The sequence below is a fragment of the Talpa occidentalis genome, unplaced genomic scaffold (assembly GCF_014898055.3).
Source record: "Talpa occidentalis isolate TD23 unplaced genomic scaffold, MPIMG_talOcc4v2.1 talOcc4.5, whole genome shotgun sequence".
NCBI lineage: Eukaryota > Metazoa > Chordata > Mammalia > Eulipotyphla > Talpidae > Talpa > Talpa occidentalis.
Genome location: NW_023604861.1, coordinates 88,386,457 through 88,411,103, shown reverse-complemented (window position 1 = coordinate 88,411,103; position 24,647 = coordinate 88,386,457).

Here is a 24,647-nt window from a genome sequence, read left to right as displayed (position 1 = left end):
AAAGGACTTCCACTAGGCACTAGGCCATATTTATTACATAACCATTTATTGTCTCTAAGGGCGGAGAAGACCTGTAGATAGGCCACCTCAGTCCATTTCCCTTCTCTTTTACAGAACAATTCTAATTGATGGATAGTATGAAAATTTATACTTCCCTCAGGTGGCCAGGATTCCCCATCCTCAAGATTATAGTGTGGCCAGGCTTGCGTACAAAAAAAGACAAATCGGTCCTTATTCAAGGATTCAGGGTCAAACTGACCCCAATTCTTCAGAACACAGGAGAGAGGCGTGCCCTTTTGCATGGCTGACGAGGAGGCTCCCATCTGCAAAAAGGAATGAAAGCGGGCGTCCAGCACCAGCTTCTTTCCCCAAAGGCGGAGAAAACCTATATACAGGTCAAATTATGGATTTAGGGTCAAATTGAACCCAATTCTTAATCCACTTCTCCCTTGCCTTTTACCGGAGGCGTCCCTCCATTTAAACCCAGAGCTCTAACTGTGAGTGATCAACAGTTTCCTCGCATAAAAGTCCACTGGAGTTAACCACTCCTTTCCAGTGTGACCGATGTATCTCTGCCTGTCTCCCACCGAACAGACAGGTGTGGGGTACCGGACTTTGTGGGACCCTACCGGCGACCCCTAACCAGTCTCTGTGCAAAGGGTTTACATTCTAAGCATCTAACGAGCTTATGATAGGCTACTCTCCTCATCTGGTAAAAGAGTCCTTGAACACACCGAAAAAGTAAAGACTGAACGCAAGTTTCAGATAGAGTCCTGGGGCCTAATTTCCAATGTCGCCCTTCCATCAAACCACGAAAATGGTCCTCACAACCAGGGTCCTTGAACATATGATAACCTAAGGCCCGATTCTTACTTTCCCTAAAGTCTCCCGTTTGAACAACTCCCATCAAATAAACACCCAGCATCAGGTTATGATACCAAAGGTGTACACGCTCCGCTGGACTTAGAATTTGTGGTAAGCCTGTACAAATCAAAAAATGCCGCAACCCTGTCAAGATGTAAAACTCAATCTGATCCACCTGTGCCCACTGATGAGATTGAAGTGGACACCAGGGACAAAGTTTTTGAGGGTGTCCCAAGATTTTTATAAGAACCTCTCGCATTTCCCTACTCATAATCTGACTCGACAATTGTTGCAGAAAGTCTGCCCTGTAGGGGGAGGGACCAAGAAGGTGGAAGTCTCTTTCTAAACTGCTTGACCTCCGTGACTCTCGCCTAGGTGCCGACCTAGCAGAACGCCTTGTCTGAGCCATCGGATCTCCTGGATGTCCAGGGTTCCAAGGGTCACAGCTTGGTCTCTCTGAGCACCCTCGGAGTCCACGGATGATAGAGGAAAGTAGGAATCAGTGACAAGAGGGTCCCGACATTCCCACTCAGCAAGTGGGGGATCAGGAAGCCTTGCCAGCTGAGAAACCTTTCACCCGAGACTTTAAGAATGGCGGCCTCAAGCTAGTCGCTTTTACCGGGCCGATGGGTGCCCATTAATTTTCTTGTAATCAAATAAAGGACAGAGTAAAGGTTTGTGAAATGTCTACTGCCTGTTTGAAGCCCACAGGTAACCAAGAAGTAAATCAGTTGCATTGCAAGAGAAGGAAGAATGGAAAGGGAGAGAGAGAGCAAAGAAAGATAAGAGGAGCCATTCAAATAATCCTAGCAGGGATCTAGGCCAGGGTAGGGTTATGTGTCGGATCCTGTGTGGTGCTTAGTGAGGAATGACTTTCCCAACTATCACATTGGGACCATTCATCCTCCACTGTGTCTTGGCAACTCCCCCTCTGCTGAAGGCAAGGGAGGATGGCCCGAGCTGCTGGGAGATCAGCCCCTTATGTGCAGCTCCCGGATGGCCTCTACATGACGTATGTGCCTAGCTCTTCGGAGACCGGAGTCCCTCATACGACTACACACCAGACTTTTATTCTTTACTGGCAGATGGGCTAGTCCCCTTACCTGGTCTGGTCACCAGTTTATCCTTTCACGGGAGATTTTAAGGCAGTCGCCCTTTGGCATTTACTGACTGTCCTGTGTCCTTTTTATGGCCTCTTTGATGACTCCGAGAGGAAGAAAATTTTTAGCAAGAGAAGTTTAGGACAAGCTGAAGATAGAAACAATTTGTGCCTCTCGGCTCACTTACCTTAAATCTTGTGAATCCCGGATGAGCCCCCAAAATGATGCGGGCGTGTACAACAACTGCTGCCGCTTTACCAGGAGTTCTTGTCTCGCGAAACCGTAGAAAGGAATTCACAGACTTTTGGAGTAAGTAAGCAGAGAGAGACAAATCTTGTCTTTGAAAGAAAAGTTTATTTAGGAAGAAAAGAGACAAAGAAGAAAGACTCCCAGGTATAAAGTACCTGGGAGGGGCCAAGATGAGCCGGTATGGGATATTATGTTGGCAATATATACTTTCTCTCCCTCATTATGTTTAAATTTTACTCTTTCTCTCCCTGATTGGTTAACTCCCAGAGGGTACTAAGCAAGGAATTTCACATTCCTTAACAGTATTTTCTTTTCCCATCTGTTATGCTTATCGCTTTACCTTTATGGTCTAGCCCTCCCGGTGAGCATCTTTACACTTCATCTTATCATCTGAAGAAAACCAGGACCATCCTTAACAAGATTACCTGTGGTGCTAGGATGTTTGTTTTCCCCTAGAGTTTAACAATGGTGTTTGTTTTTCCCAGTGGAATTGGTTGCATTTCCTTGGTTATCCTTATCTCTGAAGACTTCCTGATTTCTTCAGAGGTCCCCCTTCCTGCACTATCCCTAAAACTGCCTAATAACCCTAGCTTGCCCTGTCTCAACTTCAATTACAAAAAAATAAAGATAAGTGAAATAACAAGGAACAGGCTAGGACACTGGTACATTGGTTAAATATCTGAATAACAGGGCCCAAAAAGAGAGAACTCAGGATAGGGGAGGGAGAAAATGATCAAATTAACTATTCAGGAAAATTTCCCAGAATATTCATTTTCATTTGAGCAAAGTGCTAAGCAAAATAGAGGGAAAAAAGAAATGCAAAAACCACAACATAGTGAAATATGCCACTGGAGAAAAAAGAACATAGCAGCTTATGGAAGAAGGCAGCTGTCAGTAATCATTATACCATTTTGAACCAAATGAGGATAGCCAAATCAAGCTAACTATATGGATGATTTGACATGAGTTTCCTGGAGTGGTTAAGTACAGGGAGTGTTTCCTAGGGAAAAAAAAAATTTAGAGATGCAATGTTGTTTTCAAAGCTGTAACAAAAAGTAAGGGCTGATACTTGTGCTGCCTCTACTCTCAGGATCTAGGAATGAATTTATGAAGGTTTTCCTCGAGCGAAGTACTATGCAAGTTAGCAAGGAGAAAAAGAATGATTTTTGAAAGAGTCTTACCCAATAGTGATACTGTAATTTCAGATTTTCAGGTCTAGAATCCCAGCGAGGAATGAATCCCAGGCTGTGAGGGCAGCGCTGAGCCCCAGCCAGTAGACCACCATAGACTGGTGTCTCAGGAAGCTTCAGCAGGATCTTCCCTGACACTCAGGCAAGCAAGTGAAAAGAGGCAGATTTGTTTAGAGAAAGAAAAAGTTTATTAAGGAGAAAAGAAACAGAAATAAAGTGGGACTCCCAGGCCAGTGGAACCAGGCCAGGGAGGGGCAAGGAAGCCTAAATGGAGTCGTGCCTCAGGGTATACACACCTTCTATCCCTGATTATTCTGAAGCCCTAGAAGTCTCTTTGTGATTGATTAGTTCTCAGAGGCCTCACTCACTCTGCCTTAATGTCTCTGTGCCAAGAATTAAGACTCTGTGTTTCAGCCCTTATCTTAGAGTTCATTTTCTTTATTGCCCTTGTCCTGCTGTCCCTGGTCCTGGGGTGTTTGATTAACTCCCTTTGGAAGTTGTTGCCTTAATCTCTGGAGCTTCCCTTTTTCCTTTTGTTGCCCTTACCACAGAAGCCTCTTTAACTCTACCCAAGTCCCTGCCTACACTGTCCCTGGAGCTGCCTAATTAACTTTAACTTGCCCTGGGACTCAACAGCAGTAAGTGAAGTCACCGGAATGGGGCTGGATGAATGAAATGAAATTTATGCTAGATATTAATCTAAAAGAGAATAGTGACATCAAGTGACCCCTCTTTACTTGGAACAAACAACAAAGTAGTTTTTCTCCTTGGAGGACACCCCATTCCATGCAAATGCATTATGAAGATTCTCTTTCTTAGCATGTGATTCAAGAAGCAAGGATTGCCTTATATGTGGCTGTGACTTTAGGTCATTTCAACTTGCATTACCTGTGTCTTACTTTGAGTAATATTTAATGAGTGCTTACATGTGCCAGGATCTGTGATGATATATCTGTGAATATAGAAACAAATTCTTGTTTCATGAAGATTCCAATCTAATGTCCTTAATTCTAAGGAAGCAAAAAGAAAGCATGCATCTGTATAAAATTATGTGGCGATCTCAGATTAGAGAGTAGATAACTATCCCTAAATAAGAGAACACTTGCCCGAAGCCCCTATTTTGACTTTGATACTTAGGTTCAAGTTTCTATATTTTGAGACCATTGTGTGAATATTTTATTGGTATATGTTTGTGCTTATGTCACTGCATGTTGTTTAAATAATGTGTCCCAACATATCTTGAACAGTATTTTATTTATATATTTTTAAAGATTTATTTTATTTATGCATACAAGAACTGGGGTACAGGCCAGAGGTGCGGGGAGTAAGAGGATTCACCAGAGACAGAGTGAGGAACAGAAGAGGCAGACTAACTGAAATACACTGCTAAGAGAAGCAGCGGGCAAGTCGGGAGAGGTCTGCAGCGCCATATGTGGGTAGCTCCCTGTCCAGGGATCAAACTCATGAGACAGTGGCTGCAGATAGCTTCATATGTTGCTTCTTAACCCCTTGCGCCACCAGCGAGGCCCTTGAACAGTATTTTAAAAGGAACGGCATTTTGTATTTAAAATTTAAAAAAATTTTCTTCTATGATTCACCTGGAATCTGTTGTCTGAAGCTAGTTGACTCCCTGCATGCATGTTAAGCCCTGCTGCCATTTCAAGCATCCCTGCTAATATGAAGTAAGAGAGAAAAGAGGAAATATAACATGAGGTTGCAAATTTATAATTCTAAACTAAATACCAATTAGCCATAGCTGTTCATGTGCCATTGACCCTGTGACTTGTTTCTACAACTTAGAGCACTTCCTTTCCTGAAGCATGTTGTCCTCTTCAATTTTATTAGAGTAGAGCTAAAGTTCTAGTGTTTTCTGTTCCTCTCTGAGAGTCATCTCTTGCCAATAAACACTGATAATATTTCCACAAATCATCTAGTTATTTTTCAGTTTTAAAAATTAAAATAATTTGTAAGCAGATAGAAAGGTCCAAATGTTAACAGAAAACTTATACAAAACTGATACTCTTGTCATTGCTAATTCCCAGTCTCACTCCACAGAGATAATCTCTATACAGCTTTTACCCCCCTCTGTATTTACCATCATGTTTATAAATCATTTTATTTCATGCTGTTTCTTTAATACATCAAATTTAGATACCTTCTTTTTACTTTCAGTTGTGGAAGCAGAACGAGGAATTAATTAGACTAGTTCCCAGTCACCACTTATCCCAACACCGACCTTAATATCGTTCCTTGCCAATTCCTCCAAAGTGTTCTTAAAATAATTGAGTGTGGAGGGAAGTTCTGATCATTAGTATTACAATTATTATGCATCAGTAAATATTGTTCACTCTGGTGGCATCTGATGAACTCTTGTTTTGCACTAGATTTTATTATCTCAGGTTGTCTGATTTTCTAAATAAAAAACAGTGATTAAGAATATTTTAAGGTTGTGATGTAGTGATTTTACTTCAGTTTTCCTGCTGCTAAACTTAACTTCAGTTATCTCTCTTGCTCTATCTTCAGACAATTTCTGTTAACCTTTCCAGGTCTTAGTTTCATTTTCTTTAGTAAAGTCTTGCAAATTTTTATCCTTATTTCTTACATGTTTTATTTTTACCTTCTATTTTGCAAGGATATTTGAAAATGTTCTAATTTCCGAGAGAAAGTAGGCGATATTCTAGCATTTGTGTAACAAAATGACTTGCTGATATCAAATAGCTACTATTTTTCACAAATGTTTTATTTTGGAGCTTTATTAAATTCAAAAAATATGTACTGCTTTTTGTTTGCGCATGTATATGTGTGTATGTTATCTGTGTATGTTTTTACTTAAAGCTGTGGTGTTTAGTTTGGATCTCAATGTGCTAACCTGGGTTGAGATGCTTCAGTTGTGACTCAGGCCAGTCACACATAATCACAATACAATTTATTGGGAGACATCCACATTACAATAATATAGCAAACAATTCAATTGACAATAAAAGGGGTGAGTTATGGGGCCTCCCTGGTGGCACAGAGGTTAAAGTCTCAGGGCTATCAAGCTACTGCCAGCCACTACAGCACAAATTTGATCCCCAGCCAGGGAAGTGACCCACAGGGCACAGCAGATCTCTTCTGTCTCACCCGCTGCTCCCCTCCGCAGTGTATTTCAGTAGATCTGCCTGTTCTACTCCCCAGTCTGTCTCTGGTGAATCCACTTACCCCCTGCACCTCTGGCCTACACCCCAGTTCTTATATAAATAAACAAACAAACAAATAAATAAATAAATAGATAGATATTAATCTTTAAAAAAAGGGGGGGTGAGTTATGAACCACTAAAATAAGATTTGGAACCAGTGCAAGAGTTCAGGTTCAGGCAGTGTTGAGGGTCAGCAAATTCCCTTGTGTCATGGAGGGAGTAGGGCAGGGCTGCTTTCTTGACAGAGCCCCAGCAAGAAGGTGACCAGTCTGGGGGAGACTTCAGAGAAGCCATAGGTAGGGAGGGAGTCCACAGTATCTCAGATTGTTGTATTTCATCTCCTATATTTATATGGCTTCAGAGGTGTGTTATCAAAGCCACCTGTTAGTTTTGGAGGTTTGAGCTATTTGCACAGTTAGGCTTTTATCCATCCTTGCCTTGTGTGTCTTTTTATTGAATACTAACATCCTAAACAAGTGGTCACTTTCACTTTAGTTACTGGCATAAGTCGCTGCATTTAAATTATCCTATTTCCTTATCAATCGGGATCTTGTTAATATCAGTACATATAACAAAAACTTATACATATTAAATTAAATAAATAAGAAAGATTTATTTTTTTTGTCATGGGACTGTGATGTGGAAAATATGCTTTTGCAAGGCTGATGTAGTAGTTCACCTTATAATTAATAGGCCTACTATTATTTAGGTTTTTTTTTAATTTTTAATTTAATTTTCCTCATTGAATACAGATTTAAATGTAGGGACCTCAATCTAGCTTTCTTTGCATTTATAAGCATGGTGTATGTTCTTTTTATTTTATTTGTTTTTTGCATGGAAGAACTGGAATATAGGCCAAAGGCACAGGGGTTTAAAGGATTCACCAGAGATAGAGTGGGGAGCAGAACTGGCAGATTTACTGTAATATAATGGTAAGTGGAGCAGCAGGTGAGACAGGAGAGATCTGCTGTGCTATATGTGGGTTGGCTCCCTGACGGGGTATGGAACCCAGGCCTTGCTGGTGATTGCACTGAGACTTAACCCCTAGGCTACCAGGGAGGCCCAATATGTGTTCTTTTTAAATAAAATCTTTCCAATTTCATTTGTAAGACATACTGCATTTTCAATGTGTCTCAGAAAGATTCTGTCTCTCCCTCAGCTCTAAACTGGCTCAGAATGGGAGTTGTTGCTGGAGATTTTTAAAAGAAACATTATTAATTATTAGCTAATAGATGTCTGAGTGCAAAGTCATATGCCTTTCTTCCTCACTGCCATCACTGGTCTTCCGTACATGCACTGCATTGGGAGCAGACTGTAGGCTCTCTGTCTTGTTAACTAAATAGAAAAAAATAAACAAACAAAAAGAGAGCCAGTGCAAACTCCAAAGTTTCCTCATTGCCAACTGTGACTGTACCACATGTGTGGCTATCTTGCTCCAGCTGCAGATACATCTGTTGGTGCTTTTTTTGGCATCATAGTATATATCCCAATAGGATTTTTCCAAAATAGCAATCTGTCAGTACAAATGTTTACAAGCACCATTTTCTGGAGAATGTCTTATTTTGCCCCCACAAAGAGGAATAAAACATTGATACAAATAAACATTTTTATTGAAATGAAAACTTTCTTTGTGAAATTCTTCAAATGATATAGAAAAGATGAAAGGATAACATAAGCACTTCTCTTTATTCCTGGTCCTAATAAATGCTGGTTATTTATTTGTTCAGTTCATCCAGAAAATTAAAATATGGCAGATATTTGAGATCTCTAGGTTTTCTTACCTAATCTCAATTCCTTATTTCTCACCTCTGTGGTGATGTCTGCCATAAGTTCAAAGTCTATGATCCTGGGGTACATTTTATTCAATACTTATTTGCAAATATTGTCTCTTACTGTTTTGAATATAAGCTATTATGTAGAAATCTGGAATATAATGCTATATATGTGTAAACATATGAATTGAATCATGAAAATGCAATCAGCAAAATCCAGACTGTAAGCAATACAACAGATCAAAAAGCCAGAGCTCTTTAACAAATATTTGTAAGGGAAAAAAAAAAAAAAGTATCCAGAAAAATCTGTAAATTTAAAAAGAAACTGTATCAAATGGACTTCTGGTTTCAGTTCCAACAAGAATAGAACTTGGAGGTCTCACAAATACACTTATAATGAGAAAAAAGCTTAAACAAACTGAATCGATGACCTTTCTTGTAATTGTCAGAGAATGAAGTTCTCAGAGAAAATTACTGCCTGGAAATTTGGAGAGACACAGGGACTCAGAGAACCACATTCATGTTCAATTTACCTGAGACAAAAGCCATTGCAGCACAGACTGGTAGAAACATTTATATGGTAATCTTGATGAATTGCTGGAGGCTGATTATGGACTACCTAAAGTGAGAACTCCTTGGGGGCTGCCTTTAAAGAGGGGTTCCATACTTTCAAGGGTTGTACTTCCAGGAATGCCACCAGGTTTTCACATTAAAGCCAAGAAATTCCCCTCTATTTTTCCTAGTAGACAATAGGGAAAGTAAGCATTTTTTTTAAAATATGCCCAGAGCATTTGCCATACAAAGGTTTAATCTACAGGAGAAAAGACTACCAGAGCATTAGCCCACCTGGGGAAAGAACATTAGGTAATTCTAATACTTTCCAATCTTCCATTAGAGGGCAGTCAAGGTGGGAGGGAGGTAAGATACAGTTATAAAGGCCTCAGCACATGGATGCAGAGCCATTAAAAGGCTAAGATATAATCATAGGAATAATTTCTTTTTCCCACAATTTACCACTATATTGAAAGAATTATGCAGTAAGAGTGGATTACAGTTAAAAGAACTGCCACCATCAGGTTCTATCCAATGGGTGTTTACCGTAAAAAGTCAAGGGAAAAAAATCCCCTTATGTTTCTGGCAGGAGAATGGAGAAAATAATAATTTGGAAGACTTCTAGGCATATTTCTTGAAAAAATGCTATTATTCTGGGGAAAAGACTCTTGGGGCCTTAGCCCACTTGAACAAGAGCAATTATCCCACTCTAGTGCCCCTTAGCCTTCCTGTTCCACATAAAATTGAGAGAAAGCTAAGGTTTATGAAGGACACAGCTCAGGGACACAGGTCCACTAAAAGTCTAAGATTGTTAGAAGATTATTTTTCCTCCTTCCCTACACTTTCAAACAGTAAAACTGCAGTATAACAACAGTGGATTAAGGTTGAAATAACAGCAAGATGCAGACTCTACTTAAGAAGAATTAGGGAAACTCAGACACCAAGGAGATAGAAACAGACAAAGGAGGACTATAAGGGATGATGTAGATTTAAGGAAAAAGTTACTATGTGTGCTAAATTTTGCAAATGAAGAAATGAGAGAATACAAATATTAGTTTTAAATATAGAGGTTAATATCAAAAATGTTGCTATAGAAGGATTGGAAAAAAAAACAAAAAAACAAAATTGCTAACTTCTATATATACCACAGTGCAGTTGCTCAGTGTGTGTGGTGTGTGTGTGTGTGGTGTGTGTGAACACAAAGGTGTGCAGTGTGTGCAGTGTGCCCAAGCATGGTGATAACATATGCACTACAAATTAGTTTTGGAGGCCTGTGTCAGGTACAACACAGCATTCAAGACAACATTTATTCATACCGGTATGGCATCCATGGGTAACACAAACCAACACAAACATGGCCACAGCACAATTTCTGAGTGTGCACTTATCTCAGACCTGCACCTGACTGGTACACAATAACACACTGAATGCACACACAGAAAGTAAGATATGCCTAGGTGTGTACAAAAAGATTGTGAAAAGACAAAAACCACAGGTGTCCACGCTTGCCACTCTATTCAATATTATATGTGAAATCCTTGTTAGTATAAGGCATTAAAATCGATAAAACAATTGGAGAGAGGAAATAAAATTATTATTGTCCCCACATGATATAATTTCCTATATAAAAAATCCCCAAGAACTGACAAAAAATTCCACCCTGCAAATAATAAGCAATTATACAAGGTTATTGGATACAAAGTTAATATACAGAAGTTAATTGGTTTTTATGTACTAGTAAATTATAGTTTAATTTGAAATTAAAATATAATATGATTGACAGTATCACCCAAAAAGGAAACAATTAGTTATAAGGATAAATCTAACAAAATTGGCTGATGATCTTTAGGCTAAAAACTACAAAGCAGATGAAAGAAATCAAAGGTCTAAATAGAGTGATAGTCTGTGTTCATGCATTGCAATCTCGACACTGTTCTAATGAAAATTCCCATCAACTTGATCTACAGATTAAATGTACTCAATAAAAACACCTGCAAAATCCTTTGGTATATAAAGAAGTTGATTTTACAGTTTATATGCAGGAGAAAATGACCAGAATAGCCAAAGTGATACGAAGAACAAAATTGAAGGAGCGATACTATCAACTTTAAGCTTAATAAAAAAATGCAACAATGAACAGAGTGTGGATATAGCAAATAATGTACACATACATCAAGGGGACAGAATAAAGTGCTTCAAAATTTACCCATGTAAATATAATCAACTGATAATTGATAAATAAGTAAAATTTCAACAGTGATACTGGAAAAAATAGGTAGCTCTATGATGCAAATATAAATGTAAGAATAGACTTTGTAACCTTTCACAAAAGTTAACTTGAAAGAGAGAATATACTTAAATAAAAACTACATTTTAAAAGTTTTGTAAGGGGGCCTCCCCGGTGGCGCAGCGGTTGAGCGCTGGATTGCGAAGCTGCCCGCGGCCTCTGCGGTGCCGGTTCGATCCCCGGCTGCTCCCCGGCCACCAGAGGAGGGCCCCACATGGCGCGCAGACCTCTCCTGCCGCCCGCTGCTCCCCTCAGCAGTGTGCTTCAGTCCTTCTGCCTGCTCTGCTCCCTGCTCTGGCTCTGGTGAATTCTCTCACCCTCCCGCACTTCTGACTGTACCCAGTGCATGTATAAACAAACAAATAAAATAAATAAATAAATAAAACATGCCTCTATTAAAAAAAAAAAAAAGTTTTGTAAGGAAACAAAAAATAATCTATTTAATCATATGTTTCACAATGAGTTTTAGATACAATCCTAAAAGTATAGTTCATGAAAGAAAAACATGATGCTGAGTTTTATGAAAATTAAATATTCTTTCCCTGTGAAGGTCATTATTAAAAGAATGAAGAGATGAGACAAATGTATTCAATAACATCTGATAGAGGACTTATATCTAATATATAATCTGTATATCTTATATATATGTTTGTGCACTCTTAAAATTCAACAAATAAATTTAAAAACAAACATCCCAATTTTTAAAAATGAGCACTTGATATTAATATATATGATATATATATATATATCACCCAGGAAGATATATAAATGGCCAGTTAAGAATATGAGATAATGAACTCTGAATAAACTATGAATTTTAATTAATAAAAATGATAATTATTTGCTCATTAATTGTAGAAAACACCTCATGAACAATTACATTAATGATATGGAATATTGGCTGTCAGGTAAGGGAAATTCTCTCTATTATCTTCTGTATATTTAAAACTATTCTAAAAATGAAGTCTATTTATAAATTCAAAAAATATTCAAATTAAAAAGAGGTTAAGAGCACAATTTACAATAGCTAAGCTTTGGAAACAACCCAAATGCCCAAAAATAGATGACTGGTACATATATACACCATGGAATTTTACGCAGTATTCAAAAAAGATAAACACATGAAATTTGCAGCAACATGGATGGAGCTGGAAGGGATCATATTCAGCGAAATAAGCCAGAAAGAAAAAGAAAAATACCGGATGGTCTCACTCATAACAAGAATCTAGAAAACCTAAATAAGGGACCAGAAAACAGAATAACTATAAGAAAGAAAAAAAATCAAAATCAACAACTATGAACCAGAGACACACTTTGGGGGGAGGGACGGGGAAAGGAGGGTTTGGGGTCAAAATCAGGGGGTTGCAATTGTATGGGGAATATAAAAATAAAAAAAATAAATTAAAAAAATACTCTTAGAAAGGAAAAAATAAAAAAATAAAAAGAGGTTAAGATTAAGTTATAATTTTCAATGATGCACTTTTTAGTGATATAATATAAAGAAATGCACTACAGTAATTCTTATGGAAGTCATTATAATGTCTTCTTTTTATGGAAGGGAGCTGGTTGTAATTAGTAGAAACCTAATTGTTGATTGTGGATGTTAGAATATTGCCCCATAATATTTCCTTAAGTTCAACATTATATTTGATATTTTATTATATGTGTTTTGTTTTACAGTAAGTACATTTAAATAATTTTTTTTAAGTCCTGTGGGCCTGATATTTTATTATTGATGCAAGGGTGACCTGTCATTCATTGTTACCCAAGGTTTAATATATTCAATTTATTTTTCTTTCTACTTAGTAAAACTTTAGAAATTATTTTCTTTAAAATAAGAAATTTTAACTTGTGTTCCATCATTTTTAAGTTGATTTATACAAAAATTGTTTATAGTTTTTATTTGTGATTTTTTAAATTTTCTATTTCATCTGTAGTTGTATCTGAATTCTCTTAAGTGTAAATTTAATTATTTTTGCTTTTTTTAATTTGAGGGTCAAAGTTTCTTTAGCCTTACTATATTCCACATTATATACCAAGTTTTGACAATAGTATAAGATCAATTTGCATTTTTATTATTGTTTTTCAATTACAACATTTTTTCAATGTTTGTTTTCTGTATTTACAGTAAACTTGTTGGATCATTATCTGTTAATGATTGCCATTACTATTGATGTAGTTTCATGTATTACTGATATAAAAATACGGAATATAATTTAACTGATTCTTTATGCCTCAGAGCTCTTATAATGAAATTTACTCTGTGGATGTTGTGAGATCTCTTCAGTGGATATAATTAATTGTAGGTTTTCAACTGGCCTCACTGCATACTTTCCTCCTTCTGGTATATTCTAGTTCATTTTTCATTTGACATTTTTTCATCCATGATGTGTATCAACGTTTTCCCTTTATTTTTGTGTAGTATTCAATTGGAGAAATATATAACAATTTGTTCTTATAAGAATTTCTTATGTGTTATTCTTTATCTCAATATTTTACTTTTCTTTAGCAGTCTTTTAGTAAGCTTCTGTGGGTGGTCAAATCACTTTTATTTTGCTCACTCTTGAAAAATATTATACTTGGATATAAAATTATATGTTAGAGTTATTTTCTTTCAGCAGTGTGAAGATATTGCCACATTTTCTTTTGGCATCTGTTGTTGCAAATGAAAGGTCCATTGTCAGTCGGTCACTCCTTTATTGTTAAAAATGTCTTTTTGCCTGCAGCTTTTATAATTTATTTTATCCATAATGTACAGCATTTTCACTGCAGTGGATTTAGGTTTAGGCTTATTTATCAATTTTCTTTATTATTAAAAATGCACATTTCATTTGAGGTCACATTTTGTATCCTCCCAATTTTGGAAACATTAAGATTACTTATTCAAATATAATTTCTTCTTTATTTTCCTCTTTTCTCTTTTTAAAATTCTTACATGAATGTTGCATATTCTCAGTGTGTCCTCCATGGCTCTTAAGAATTCTTTCATATTATGTATCTCAGTCTTTCTGCATGTGTGCTGACTGATTTTAACTTTATCATGATTTTCCTTGACACTATCCAGTTTAGAGATTTGCAAGGCCAATTTTTCAAAAAACATTTTATTTATCCATGAAGTCTGTTTCGTGTCATGATTTCTAAATCTTTTTCATTTTAGTGATAGGTTATTTCTTTTCATGATTTCATGTTGCCTTTAAATGTAATTTGATCACATGTATTTTTTGCTATAACTTTTGAAGTATTTGTTGGAAAGATTTATAGGACTGATTTAATCCAATGAAAAGTTGTTTCTTGAGTGTTGTTTTTGTTCTTTCTACAATATTTGATTGTTTTTGATTGGAGTTGCTTTTGGTAATCTGGGTAATGTCACAAGTCTAGTCATTTAGATAGCATTGAGAGTCTTGCTTCACTTTAGCTCTTGCAGCTACTCATAAGGTAGCATTTGAATTTTTTTCAACATTCATTCTTTAGCACAAGACCTAAATGTAGTTCCTGGTTGCTATCTGTGAGTTTAGTTCAACTTGACTGAAGGACTTTGAGGTACTATTTTTCCCAAGAAGCAAAATTCCTGGTTAGTGCTACCCATTTCTATGTCTGTCAGAACTCAGTGAATCAATTGGTGGATTTAGCACATTTGCCATTTTGTATTTCTGGACAGTCTACAGGTAATTAAGATGTTTGGCTTATATTTGATCTTTGGTTTACATATATAATGGCTTTATGTAGCATTCTAACAAATACTTTAAATTATAATTTATATATTTTCATTTTGAATATATTACATTTATTTTGTGTTACAATTGGTATTTGAAACATAAACCAGTGTTACCATCAAGAATATATTTTTTTAAAGATTATTTATACAAGAACCGGGGTACAGGTAAAATGTGCAGGAGGGTGAGAGGATTCACCAGAGACAGAGCGGGAAACAGAACAGGCAGACTGATGAAATATACTGTTGAGGAGAGCAGTGGGTGAGACAGGAGAGGTCTGCTGCGCCATGTGGGATTCTCGCCAATCGCTGGGATTGAACCGGCACTGTAGAGGCTGCGGACAGCTTCACAGTGCAGCGCTCAAACACTTACGCCACCAGGGAGGCCCAAGAATTTTTTTAACTTAATAAAAATATCTCTCAGTTGTATGTGGCCTGAATTGACTTCTATTTCTACTCAAAGGTTTAATATTATTGGGGCTTCCCTGTTGGCTCAAGGGGTTAAGCACCACATTATGAAGCAATCTGCAGTCTCTGCAGCACAAGTCTGATCCCCAGTCAGCCAGGGAGCAACCCACATGGCGCAGCAGACTCTCCTGACTTACCTGCATCTCCCTTCAGCTGTGTATTTCAGTCAGTCTGCCTTTTCTGTTCCCCACTCTCTCTCTGGTGAATCCTCTCACCACCCTGTACCTCTGGCCTGTACCCTAGTTCTTGTATGCATAAATAAATAAATCTTAAAAAAATGTTTAAAATTATTTAGGTTTTATTTTCCTAATAGCAAATATGTGGTATAGTGTTTAGAAAGACAATCTGTCTCAATTTTGTATATGCTTTAAAAGAAACTAATATTATGAGAAAATATAATTGTTTGATATAAGTTTAACCAATTAGAGCCATCAATTATTGTATAACTTTGTATAAATTAAATTTGAACTTAAGCTGCAGCAGATAATCATGGCGTAGCTTCATGGTATAGTTTCAGCTCTCGAGCCAAAGATTTTGGGTCCATATCCTAGTTTTTCCATTTTCTAGCTGTGCAAGCTTGATCAGGATTATTTAATTCTATTCATTTCATTTTCTCAATATGTAAATATATGCAATGCATATGTTCATAGATTTATTTGAAATTAATCAGAATATGCAAATTACTTAGGATAGTTTTCCACCAAGTACCTTTTGATTATGAAGTAACAAGGAAATGGATTTTAGAAACAGTGGAAAAATAGTTTTCAGGAATTACTTCATTTTGATCTAATGTTATTTTTTGCTATTAACATTATTGAGTAATGGATGTAAAAATCAGAATTACTGCAAGAACAGAAAAACAGTTAAATACATTCAATTGTGTCTAAAGCACATGTTATTATGCTTCTGGGAATAATTTGGATACTGGGATAATATGAACAACTTTATTTTTTTTTTCAGGAAATCTAATTGATTGTACCACTAAATTAAATGAGGCTAAGCAAATATTCAAAGTTTTGCTATGTGTGGAACAACATTCTGCTCTTCCTCCGAAAATGACTTGAAAATGCCTTTCAATTGTTCTGCTATCCATTTAAGGTGACATAATTGTTTTGAAATGATTGGAGTGAGCAGACAAATCTTTAAGAATCAATGGTGAATTAGGTGAATTCAGAAAACAGCAGAGAAAATTACATAAAGCATATTTTTCAAAATGTCAATTGGTTGGTTAATTATCTCCCAGAAGGGGGTGAAATGACAAAAAAAAAAAAGAATGACTGCAGCAACAATAAAACAAAACAAATAGGAGAAATAATATTGGACATAAGTTTCTGGGTTTATATCCTAGTTTTGCACTTTTATTCTTTTATTACTGTGTGATATAATTGACTGAAACTTAACCTTTTCTTGAAAATTGACTTTATGCATGTGTAAAACTCAGATTATATTTCTGACAAAGTCTGTGATATCTTGTCAACATCTAAAATGTATTTGAATACAAACTGAAATAAATGGAACCCTTACTTTCACACCATATATAAAAAATAACTCAAAGAGGACTTTAGACTGAAATGTAGGTCCTAAATTATAAATTACTTAGAAGAAAATAAAGGAGGTAAACTTCAGAAGTTAAAATAGGTAAATTAGACTGTATCAAAATTAAAACATCTATGCATCAATGCATACAATAACTATAGTTAAAGGCAGCTCTTAGAATGGGAGAACATAAGTGTAAATCATACATTCAGTAAAACTTCAATATCCAGAATGTATAAAGAACTATAACTCAACAATAAGAAAATAAAAAAACAAAATAACACAGTATTTATTTATTTATTTATTTGTAATGTATGTGCATACAAATGTTGTGCGCTTTCAGGCTTGCTTTTTTTTTTTAAGATTTATTTATGCATACAAGAACTGGGGTACAGGTCAGAGGTGCAGGGGTGAGAGGATTCACCAGAGACAGAGTGAGGAACAGAACAGGCAGATGTACTGAAATACACTGCGGAGGAATGCAGAGGGCGAGACAGGAGAGGTCTGCTTCGCCATGTAGGTTTCTGTCTCACCGGCTGGGGATGGGACTTGTGCTGCAGAGCCTGTGGATAGATTCACAGGGTTGTTCTTAACCCCTTGCACCATCAGGGAGGCCCAACACAGTTTTTAAAAATGGACAAAAAACTTGAGTAGACATGTTCCAAGTAAAATATACAAATGGCTAGCAAGCATATAGAAAGGCACTCAGTGACACTATAACAATAGCACTAGCAATTAAGGAAATGCAAATCAAAAGCACAAAGAATTATCATCTGAGAAAGACTATAATATTAAAAAAATAAAACTGGGCCCTCCCCTGGTGGTGCAGCAGTTAAGCGCTGCGCTGCGAAGCTGCCCACAGCATCTGCAGTGCAGGTTCGATCCCCGGCTGCCTGCGAGGGTCCCACATGGCACGACAGACCTTTCCTGCCGCACCCACTGCTCCCCTCAGCAGTGTATTTCATCAGTCTGTCTATTCTGTTCCCCGCTCTGGCTCTGGTGAATTCTCTCACCCTCCCGTGCTTCTGACTGTACCCCGTGCTTGTGTAAATAAATAAATCTTTAAAAAAATAAAATAAAATAAAATAAATAAAATTGAAAATAACAAGTGTTAGTAAGGATATGGATAACAAGTGTTGGTAAGGAAATGGTAAACCTAGTGTACTGTTTTAGGGAATGTAAAGTGGAAACAGTATCTATGGAAAACACTGTGAAAAATTTCAAACAATTAAAAATAGAGTTTTACTATATGATCAGGCAATACCACTTCTGGTATATAACCAAAACAATCAGAAGCAGAATCTCAAAGAGAAACTTGCATAATGGCACATTATTTATAATAACCAAGGTAGAACCCATAGGTAGGGCCCATTGATGAGTAACAGAATATATAGGGCCTTCCTGGTGGCTCAAGGGGTTAAGCACCTCACTATGAAGCAGTCCACAGCCTCTGCAGCATGAGTTTGATTCCCAGCCAGACAGGGAGCTACCCACATGGTGCAGCAGACCTCTATTGACTCTCCCGCTGCTCCCCTCAGCAATGTATTTCAGTGAATCTGCCTGTTCTGCTCCCCTCTCTGTCTCTGGTGAGTCCTCTCACCCCCTGCATCTCTGGCCTGTCCCCCAGCTCTTGTATGCATAAATAAATAAATATTTTTTAAAAATAAATAAATATATAACAGAGTATATATATATATATATATATATATATATATATATATATATATATAGAACAGTATTGATGGACCTTGACACTGGGCTATGTAAATAAGCAGTTGTAATAGAACAAATACTGTATGATTCCTCTTCTTTGAGGTACTTAGAGTAATAATCAAATTTCATAGAAACAGAGTTGACTGGTGATTGCCAGGGGTCGGGGGGAGGTGAAACAGATCCATTGATTAACGGTAATGATAGTGTGATGTATGGCAAAATATATATTTGATCTTTGTCCAATTCCTAGCTCATTGATCTTAAAATCCTTGTTATTTCTTAAGTGATAAGAGCAATGGAACATCTTTTAGCATACTATTTGATCTCTTATCCACTATTCCTGAAGTAACTTCAGTTATAAATATGAAAATGTGCTTATTGTTATTCATTAAAGCTTCTTTCAATTGCATATTAGTTACTGTTAATAAGGTGGCCAAATTTTTTTTTACTCCTTATAAACACAAATTTATTATAGATTCAATTTTCTTTTTCTCTGCATGGGTTCATACTTTCCTTTCTGGGTGTTTTTCTGATTTTAGGGGTGCTTCTTCCACAGGCATGCCTTTGTGCTGATCATCCCATCCCCGTATACTTCCGCATGGTTTTATCTATCATGTCCATGTAATAAAGGCCTTTATTAAAATTCCTGAAGTAAAGGGATAGAGATCGTCCAGGTTGGTGAATACTATATGTGGAGTTGTTAGGAGAATGGTGCCCCTCCATCCTCCATAGCAAGGAAGTTCTATGTCCTTTACCACATACCTTGCCCTATAAATCTCTTCTGACTGAATATGACCAGTATGTATCCTTTTGCAAAAAGCCAGTATTTTAGTAGAAAACTATTTTCCTAAATTCTGTAAGCCACTTTAAGAGATTAAGGAATAAGGTCCTGGAAACCTCTGATAATTAGCCAGTTGATCAGGAGTATAGGTCACAATCTGAGATTGTGATTGATGTAGGAACGGTGAGTGGTCTTGTGAGACTGAGCCCTTAAGGAGTAGGATCCTACACTAACTTCAGGTGGAATGTATTAGCTTGACTTGAATTTCAGACTAAAGAGAATTGGAGAATTGCTTGGTGTGGAAAACCCCCATATGCTGGATGTCAGAAGTGGTGTTCTGAGAGTATTGAGAGGAGAAGCAATTTTTTTTCTTCCCTTACAAGTGGGTAGGGAATTTCAATTTTGCAAAATGTCAAAGTTCTGGAGCTTGCTTGTGCACTCACCTGCTTGTATTTAGCAGTATAGACTACATACTTCCAAAAGGTTAATATGGTAGATTTTATGTTATATGTATTTTGTCATGATTAAAAAAAAAATCCTGACATTGGATATAAAGATAAAGCAATAACAAATATGACAAAATCTTTGTAACCTTGAAATTTAATGAGTTTAAAACTAAAATGGTACATGTTGTCACAATGACAGTGGTATTATCAAAGTTATTTCTTCCTTAGTCTTTGAGACATTAAATTTTAGCTTAAATAGTCAATTAAAAGAATCTCAGCCAACAGAAGTAAGTGAATTATATAGTATTTTATTCCAAAAAATAGTTTTATTTAAATTACCTAACTTTTATAGTGTCATTTTCTTGAAATCAGTTATCTTATATAAATAAAATGTGATTGATTGAAATACTGTTTTTCAAGTTTTATGAGCAGCAAATTTTTGAAACATCTTATTTAAATTAAATTACTAAGTTCTATTGCTTTCAATAGTAAGCATCACTAAGTTTACCAATTTGTTTCAAACAAAGGCAGTCCTAAGGGATTCATATTCCCAACATATTAATATAGAATATTGCCATAAAACTAGGATGGAATTTGAAATTGAAATGCTTCAGAAAATAAGGGGGGTATCTACTAATCATTCTGATTTTAGTATTTATTTATTTTTGCCTTTTTGAAAGCATGATTATCCTTATTGTTTCGTTACTTATGGCTATATAAATGCTTGTTCCATAAAACAGATAATAAATTTATTAATTTTTATACACATAGTAAATGTGGCATTGCAAGCCCCCACATATTTTCTTTTTCTTTTTTAAAGATTTATTTATTTATACATACAAGAGCTGGGGTACAGGCCAGAGATGCAGGAGGTGAGAGGATTCACCAGAGACAGAGTGGGGAACAGAACAGGCAGACTGACTGAAATACACTGCTGAGGGGAGCAGCGGGCGAAACAGGAGAGGTCTGCTTTGTCATATGCATTGCTCCCTGGCCGGCCGGGAATTGAACTCGTGCTGCAAAGGCCTAGGATTGCTTCATAGTGTGGTGCTCCACCTCTTGTGCCACCAGGGAGGCCCCTTCTCTTTTTTTTTTTAAGATTTATTTATTCATGCATACAAGAACTGGGGTGTAAGCCAGTGGTGTGGAGGAGGGGTTAAAGAATTCACCAGAGAGAGTGGGGAGCAAAACAGGCAGACCTACTGAAATTCACTGCTTAGGGGAGCAGCGGGCAAGGCAGGAGAGGTCTGCTGTGCCATGAGGGTTGCTCCCTGGCTTGCTGGGTGTTCGAAGTCACTCATGCTGCAATGGCTGGCAATAGCTTGATAGCACTGTGTTTAACCCCTGCACCATCAGGGACCATGACCCGACCCCTCCCATTTTCCCAAAAGAAAATGAAAAGTTTTATTCTATCTTATGGAACTGTATATGCATTCTGCCATTAAAAAAGGAAAATGCATTATTGAGTCTGTATTAGCATTAGATTTGGGCTTTGATTTATTTTATAACTTACTACATGGTATATACTGTGACAATTTTTAAAGCTTTTAGTATAGAGGGAGGAAAGAGAGAAAGTGTCCTGTGATGTAAACTATTTTAGTTATTTTGCATTATCCAACTATTTAAGCATAATTTCCTGTTTTAATTTAATCACATACTATCTTAATATTTAAGGTGTATTTATAACAAGAAACAAAAGTACACATGAAATGTTCACAAATGTATTTCCTATCCAACTTTTAAAAACACTACGAAACTTGGATAATGCAATATCATATGCATTTTATAATTTTGCTTTTGGTAGATCTTGATATTATTTTATGTTACTACAGATGTTTCCTAATTGTGCTTAGCAATAAATCTTTAAATAAATCAATAAATCTTTAAAAAAAATCCTTTCTCACTTTAAAAAAAAGAAACTTTTGGAAAATCATCTCAGTTATATTGAAAATAAATGCAGACACAAAAGCGAAAAATAGAATGATGAGAGTTATTGAAAATTATGGAGAATTTTTTTAGTAAAAAAAGTCCTAATTTTTTCAACAAAGATTGCAAAAATTAGATATACCCTCCTGTACTGGGTAACCCTTCACATAGTATAAAATAACAGCAAAAATATGTAGTTGAGTAGATATACTTCTATAATGTATTTTATAATGTATTTAAATAAGCATGTTCTTTTTTACTTTACTTGACAGTGATGTAAAGTCAACCCAGCCTTTCTTGGCAGTACTATGTGAAGGGTTACCTAGAGGGTATATCTAATTTTTGCAATCTTTGTTGAAAAAATTAGGACCTTTTTTCCTAAAAAAATTCTCCATAATTTTCAATAACTCTCATAATTTTATTTTTCGCTTTTGTGTATGCATTTATTTTCAGTATAACTGAGATGATTTTCCAAAAGTTTCTTTTTTTTTTAAAGTGAGAAAGGATTTTTTTTGAAGATTTATTGATTTATGCATGCAAGAAATGGGGTACAGGCCAGAGGTGCAGGGGTTTGAGAGGATTCACCAGAGACAGAGTAGGGAACAGAACAGGCAGACTGACTGAAATACACTGCTGAAGAGAACAATGGGCAAGACAGGAGAGGTCTGCTGCGCCATGTGGGTAGTTCCCTGGCCAGCTGGGGATAGAACTTGTGTTGCAGAGGGTGTGGACAGCTTCACAGTGCTGTGCTTAACTCCTTGCACCACCAGCGAGGCCTCATTTTCCAAAAGTTTCTGTTCTGTATATTTCTGCTTCAAATGTAAGGTGAAATTTATTATTGCATGGTGGATCTCATTTCATTCTAATTACTCTTACTTTTTTTTATTTTATAGTATAGTTTGACATGTATGTGTTTTGAATTTTTATGTTATAATTGCTGTAGATTTATTGAAATTTTGTGAAGATCATACACATAGATCTCATGTGCACTGGACCCAAATTCCCCCTATCAATATCTCACGTTAGTATGACTCATTTGTCACAATTAGTGAATCAATATTGATACATTACTAATTAAACTTCATGCCTCATTCAAATGCAGGTTTTTGTTTTATCCATTTTCCTTTTTCAAATAGAATTACAGTTAGTCATTCCAGATCCTATGTTCTATATGAGATGCTTTTTTCATCTCAGTTACATAGCTGCACCTTTTATCTTGTTGGTTGCAATTTGTTTAAAACCAGATTTTATTGCCTCTAATATGCATATATATTTGCATAATATTTTAGAATTTCTGAAATATCTGTCTTTTAGAAATTGGTTCCTTTTCTACAGGTTTAGTGTCTTTGTGTAATATTTATCAAACCTTGCACCCAAACATGAAACCATGGTCAATCCACCATCAGTTGGAACAGTTATGTAGATTTAATGACCTGTTGAGCTTGTTTTCACAGAGGCAACAGGGCTTGATGCTTGTCTGTGTGTCATGTAACATGAGCATGCATAGAAGCAATTAACCTTAAGCTGAACTCCAAGTAGGCCAAAGCCAAAAGACCACTGACAGGGAACTAGGGCACAAAGAAGGAACTCCCTGCACAACCTACAAAAACAAGATTGTCGGGCCTTCCTGGTGGCACAGGCAGTTGAGCGCAGGGCTGTGAACCTGTCCACAGCCCTTGCAGTACCAGTTCGATCTCCACTGGCCTGGGAACAACCCACATGGCGAGCAGACCTCTCCTGTCTTGCCTGCTGTTCCCCTTAGCAGTGTATCTCATCAGTCTGCCTGTTCTGTTGTTCCTCGCTCTGTCTCTGGTGAATCCTCTCACAGTCCCGTGCATCTGGCCTGTACCCCAGTTCTTGTATAAATAAAATAAATCTTTAAAAAAAAAACAAAACAAGATTGTCAACAACTGCCTGGTCTATATTTAAATGTGCAGGGCCCATCAACAAAGAAGATTCAGTGGCTAGGAGAGACCATCTCTATATATGGACAGATTTGTGACTAACCAATTAGACATTGCCAACTCCAACTGCCACATTCCTAACATTTTCTTTCTTTTTCTATCCCATGAAATCTACGTTTGTCCCCAGATTGGGGAGATAGATTTAAGCTTTGCCTCCTTCTACTTACCAGTAGACCTCACGTAAACTTTGTTTTCTCAAAAGCTGCTACCATTTTGAACTTCTGAGTGCATCAGATAGTGAACCCTTGACTGGTAACATACATACATACATGGTGAGAGTTGGTTATATTGTCATTACTTCCATTCGGTTTGTTATGATTAGTGCTCCTGTGCTGAGTTTGACATTTAAGACTTCAAAAAGCTTATGCTCTGAGATGGCACTGTGAATAAAAGTTACTTTCTATATAGAAAGTCATAGAAACAGACAAAGAAGAGTCAATTTAATCTGAAGAAAGTATTCATCATCATAAATAGGAATATAATTTCACATTCTTTTTTATAACAACAGAAAAATGATTTTTAGGACTTAAGAAAGGAAAGCATGTACAAGTAGAAAATACCAACTGTACTACTGAGAAAAGCATAAAACTTTGATTTTCATTTGCCACACAATGCAACTTTATAGATAGATACTTGATGTAGATGAGAGAGAGAGAGAGAGAGAGAGAGAGAGAGAGAAGTGTAAATAGGCGGTTAAAGAGAGACAATCACGTATTTATCAAAATAAGTTTCAAAATAAATAGAATGTTATTGGTAGTATTATCCAAAGGTAATAAAAACTATATTAAAAGCAGTCCTTCATATTTTAATATATTTTTTTTAGGGATTGTACATAATAATTCCTCCTAGTATTTGTTTAACTTTGAAGTCAATATAACCAGAAAATGCAAATTTATGATTTTTAACTA